The following is a 6,117-nucleotide window of genomic DNA, read 5'->3' on the forward strand; positions in this document are numbered from 1 at the left end:
ATCTGCAAGCCGTCTGTGTTCTCCGCAGATGCTCTTGTCCTCTGCAGACGCTCCACATCTATCCTCAGACAGCGCACTACATCTGACCTCTGCTGGCGCACTACCTCTATCTTCTGACAATACTCCCAACATCTGCAGGCACTCCTTGACCTCCGCAGATGCTCTTGTCCTCTGCAGACGCTCCACATCTGTTCTCGGATGATGCACTACATCTAACCTCTGCCAGCGCACTAACTCTGTCTTCTGATGCTGCTCCTGTCCTTGGCAATTGCTTCCTGTTCTCCGCAGGTGCTCCTATCCTCCGCAGATGCTCCACCTCTGTCCTCTGAAGGCACACTACATCTAACCTCTGCCGGCGCACTAACTATGCCTTCTGACAGCGCTCCCGTCCTCCACACGTGCTCCCTGTTCTCCTCCGGTGCTCCGATCCTCCGCAGACACTCCACCTCAATCCTCTGATGGCACATTACCTCTAACCTCTGCCGGCGCACTACCTCTATCTTCTAACCACGCTCCCATCATCTGCAAGCGGTCACTGTTCTCCGCAGATGCTCTTGTCCTCTGCAGACGCTCCAACTCGATCCTCTGATGATGCACTACATCTAACCTCTGCTGGCGCACTAACTCTGTCTTCTGATGGTGCTCCTGTCCTTGGCAATCGCTTCCTGTTCTCCGCAGGTGCTCCTATCCTCCACAGATGCTCCACCTCTATTTTCTGATGGCACACTACATCTAACCTCTGCTGACGCACTAACTATGCCTTCCGACAGCACTCCTGCCCTCCGCAGGTGCTCCCTGTTCTCCTGAGGTACTCCGATCCTAGGCAGACCCTCCACCTCAATCCTCTGATGGCACACTACATCTAACCTCTGCTGGCACACTACCTCTATCTTCTAACCACGCTCCCATCATCTGCATGCCGTCTGTGTTCTCCGCAGCTGCTCTTGTTCTCCGCAGACGCTCCAACTCGATCCTCTGATGATGCACTACATCTAACCTCTGCTGGCGCACTAACTCTGTCTTCTGATGGTGCTGCTGTCCTTGGCAATCGCTTCCTGTTCTCCACAGGTGCTCCTATCCTCCGCAGATGCTCCACCTATATCCTCTGAAGGCACACTACATCTAACCTCTGCTGGCGCACTAACTGACTTCTGACAGCACTCCTGTCCTCCACAGCTGCTCCCTGTTCTCCACAAATGCTCCCGTCCTCCCCAGACGCTCCACCTCGATCCTCCGACAGCGCACTACCTCTGACCTCTGCCGGCACACTACCTCTATCTTCTGACAACACTCCCGTCATCTGCAGGCACTCCTTGATCTCTGTAGGTGTTCCCGTCCTCTGCCAATGCTCCACCTCAATCCTCTGATGATGCACTACATCTAACCTCTGCTGGCGCACTAACTATGCATTCCGACAGCCCTCCCATCGTCTTCAGGTGTTCTATGTCCTCTGCAGGTGCTCCTATCCTCCACAGATGCTCCACCTCTATTTTCTGAAGGCACACTGCATCTAACCTCTGCCGGCGCACTAACTATGTCTTCTAACAGCGCTCCTGTCCTCCACAGGTGCTCCCTGTTCTCCTGAGGTACTCCGATCCTAGGCAGACCCTCCACCTTGATCCTCTGATGGCACACTACCTCTAACCTCTACTGGCGCACAACCTCTATCTTCTAACCACGCTCCCATCATCTGCATGCTGTCTGTGTTCTCCACAGATGCTCTTGTCCTCCGCAGACGCTCCAACTCGATCCTCTGATGATGCACTACCTCCAAACTCTGCCGGCGCACTACCTCTATCTTCTGACAACGCTCCCATCATCTGCCGGCGCTCTGTGCTCTCTGCAGTTGCTCCCGTCCTCCGCAGATGCTCCATCTATATCCTCTGAAGGCACACTACATCTAACCCCTGCCGGCGCACTAACTATGTCTTCTGACAGCACTCCTGTCCTCCGCAGGTGCTCCCTGTTCTCCTCAGGTACATCGATCCTCCCCAGACGCTCCACCTCGATCCTCTGATGGCACACTACCTCTAACCTCTGCCGGCGCACTACCTCTATCTTCTGACAACGCTCCCATCATCTGCCGGCGCTCTGTGCTCTCTGCAGTTGCTCCCGTCCTCCGCAGATGCTCCATCTATATCCTCTGAAGGCACACTACATCTAACCTCTGCCGGCGCACTAACTATGTCTTCTGACAGCACTCCTGTCCTCCGCAGGTGCTCCCTGTTCTCCTCAGGTACATCGATCCTCCCCAGACGCTCCACCTCGATCCTCTGATGATGCACTACCTCCAAACTCTGCCAGCGCACTACCTCTATCTTCTGACAACGCTCCCATCATCTGCCGGCGCTCTGTGCTCTCTGCAGTTGCTCCCGTCCTCCGCAGATGCTCCATCTATATCCTCTGAAGGCACACTACATCTAACCTCTGCCGGCGCACTAACTATGTCTTCTGACAGCACTCCTGTCCTCCGCAGGTGCTCCCTGTTCTCCTCAGGTACATCGATCCTCCCCAGACGCTCCACCTCGATCCTCTGATGGCACACTACCTCTAACCTCTGCCGGCGCACTACCTCTATCTTCTAACCACGCTCCCATCATCTGCAAGCGGTCTCTGTTCTCCGCGGATGCTCTTGTCCTCTGCAGACGCTCCAACTCGATCCTCTGAAGGCACACTACATCTAACCTCTGCCGGCGCACTAACTCTGTCTTCTGATGGTGCTCGTGTCCTTGGCAATCGCTTCCTGTTCTCCGCAGGTGCTCCTATCCTCCGCAGATGCTCCACCTATATCCTCTGAAGGCACACTACATCTAACCTCTGCCGGCGCACTAACTATGTCTTCTGACAGTGCTCCTGTCCTCCACAGGTGCTCCCTGTTCTCCGCAGGTGCTCCGATCCTCCGCAGACCCTCCGCCTCGATCCTCTGATGGCACAATACCTCTAACCTCTGCCGGCGCACTACCTCAATCTTCTAACCACGCTCCCATTATCTGCAAGCCGTCTGTGTTCTCCGCAGATGCTCTTGTCCTCTGCAGACGCTCCACATCTATCCTCAGACAGCGCACTACATCTGACCTCTGCTGGCGCACTACCTCTATCTTCTGACAATACTCCCAACATCTGCAGGCACTCCTTGACCTCCGCAGATGCTCTTGTCCCCTGCAGACGCTCCACATCTGTCCTCGGATGATGCACTACATCTAACCTCTGCCAGCGCACTAACTCTGTCTTCTGATGCTGCTCCTGTCCTTGGCAATTGCTTCCTGTTCTCCGCAGGTGCTCCTATCCTCCGCAGATGCTCCACCTCTATCCTCTGAAGGCACACTACATCTAACCTCTGCCGGCGCACTAACTATGCCTTCTGACAGCGCTCCCGTCCTCCGCACGTGCTCCCTGTTCTCCTCCGGTGCTCCGATCCTCCGCAGACACTCCACCTCAATCCTCTGATGGCACATTACCTCTAACCTCTGCCGGCGCACTACCTCTATCTTCTAACCACGCTCCCATCATCTGCAAGCGGTCACTGTTCTCCGCAGATGCTCTTGTCCTCTGCAGACGCTCCACATCTGTCCTCGGATGATGCACTACATCTAACCTCTGCCGGCGCACTAACTCTGTCTTCTGATGGTGCTCCTGTCCTTGGCAATCGCTTCCTGTTCTCCACAGGTGCTCCTATCCTCCGCAGATGCTCCACCTATATCCTCTGAAGGCACACTACATCTAACCTCTGCTGGCGCACTAACTGACTTCTGACAGCACTCCTGTCCTCCACAGCTGCTCCCTGTTCTCCACAAATGCTCCCGTCCTCCCCAGACGCTCCACCTCGATCCTCCGACAGCGCACTACCTCTGACCTCTGCCGGCACACTACCTCTATCTTCTGACAACGCTCCCGTCATCTGCAGGCACTCCTTGATCTCTGTAGGTGTTCCCGTCCTCTGCCAATGCTCCACCTCAATCCTCTGATGATGCACTACATCTAACCTCTGCTGGCGCACTAACTATGCATTCCGACAGCCCTCCCATCATCTTCAGGTGTTCTATGTCCTCTGCAGGTGCTCCTATCCTCCGCAGACGCTCCACATCTGTCCTCGGATGATGCACTATATCTAACCTCTGCCAGCGCACTAACTCTGTCTTCTGATGGTGCTCCTGTCCTTGGCAATTGCTTCCTGTCCTCCGCAGGTGCTCCTATCCTCCACAGATGCTCCACCTCTATCCTTTGAAGGCACACTACATCTAACCTCTGCCGGCGCACTAACTATGCCTTCTGACAGCGCTCCCGTCCTCCGCACGTGCTCCCTGTTCTCCTCAGGTGATCCGATCCTCTGCAGACCCTCCACCTCAATCCTCTGATGGCACATTACCTCTAACCTCTGCTGGCGCACTACCTCTAACTTCTAACCACGCTCCCATCATCTGCAAGCGGTCACTGTTCTCCGCAGATGCTCTTGTCCTCTGCAGACGCTCCAACTCGATCCTCTGATGATGCACTACATCTAACCTCTGCCGACGCACTAACTATGTCTTCTGACAGCGCTCCTGTCCTCCGCAGGTGCTCCCTGTTCGCTGCAGGTGCTCCCATCCTTCGCAGACCCTCCACCTTGATCCTCTGATGGCACACTACCTCTAACCTCTGCTGGCGCACTACCTCTATTTCCTAACCACGCTCCCATCATCTGCAAGCGGTCTCAGTTCTCCGCAGATGCTCTTGTCCTCCGCAGACGCTTCGCGTATATCCTCTGATGATGTACTACCTCTAAACTCTGCCGGCGCACTACCTCTATCTTCTGACAACGCTCCCATCATCTGCCGGCGCTCTGTGCTCTCTGCAGTTGCTCCCGTCCTCCGCAGATGCTCCATCTATATCCTCTGAAGGCACACTACATCTAACCCCTGCTGGCGCACTAACTATGTCTTCTGACAGCACTCCTGTCCTCCGCAGGTGCTCCCTGTTCTCCTCAGGTACTCCGATCCTAGGCAGACCCTCCACCTTGATCCTCTAATGGCACACTACCTCTAACCTATACTGGCGCACAACCTCTATCTTCTAACCACACTCCCATCATCTGCATGCTGTCTGTGTTCTCCGCAGATGCTCTTGTTCTCCGCAGACGCTCCAACTCGATCCTCTGAAGGCACACTACATCTAACCTCTGCCGGCGCACTAACTCTGTCTTCTGATGGTGCTCCTGTCCTTGGCAATCGCTTCCTGTTCTCCGCAGGTGCTCTTGTCCTCTGCAGACGCTCCACCTTTATTTTCTGAAGGCACACTATATCTAACCTCTGCCGGCGCACTAACTATGTCTTCTGACAGCGCTCCTGTCCTCCACAGATCCTCCCGGTTCGCTGCAGGTGCTCCCATCCTTCGCAGACCCTCCACCTCGATCCTCTGATGGCACAATACCTCTAGCCTCTGCTGGCGCACTACCTCTATCTCCTAACCACGCTCCCATCATCTGCAACCGGTCTCTGTTCTCCGCAGATGCTCTTGTCCTCCGCAGACGCTCCAACTCGATCCTCTGATGATGCCCTACATCTAACCTCTGCCGGCGAACTAACTATGCCTTCTAACAGCGCTCCCGTCCTCCACAGGTGCTCCCTGTTCTCCGCAGGTGCTCCGATCCTCTGCAGACCCTCCGCCTTGGTCCTCTGATGGCACAATACCTCTAACCTCTGCCGGCGCACTACCTCTATCTCGTAACCACGCTCCCATCATCTGCAAGCGGTCACTGTTCTCCGCAGATGCTCTTGTCCTCTGCAGACGCTCCAACTCGATCCTCTGATGATGCACTACATCTAACCTCTGCCGGCGCACTAACTCTGTCTTCTGATGGTGCTCCTGTCCTTGGCAATCGCTTCCTGTTCTCCGCAGGTGCTCCTATCCTCCACAGATGCTCCACCTCTATTTTCTGAAGGCACACTACATCTAACCTCTGCTGACGCACTAACTATGCCTTCTGACAGCACTCCTGTCCTCCGCAGGTGCTCCCTGTTCTCCTGAGGTACTCCGATCCTAGGCAGACCCTCCACCTTGATCCTCTGATGGCACACTACATCTAACCTCTGATGGCACACTACCTCTATCTTCTAACCACGCTCCCATCATCTGCATGCC

This window comes from Gallus gallus, chromosome 1 (assembly GCF_016699485.2).
Source record: "Gallus gallus isolate bGalGal1 chromosome 1, bGalGal1.mat.broiler.GRCg7b, whole genome shotgun sequence".
Taxonomy (NCBI): Eukaryota; Metazoa; Chordata; class Aves; order Galliformes; family Phasianidae; genus Gallus; species Gallus gallus.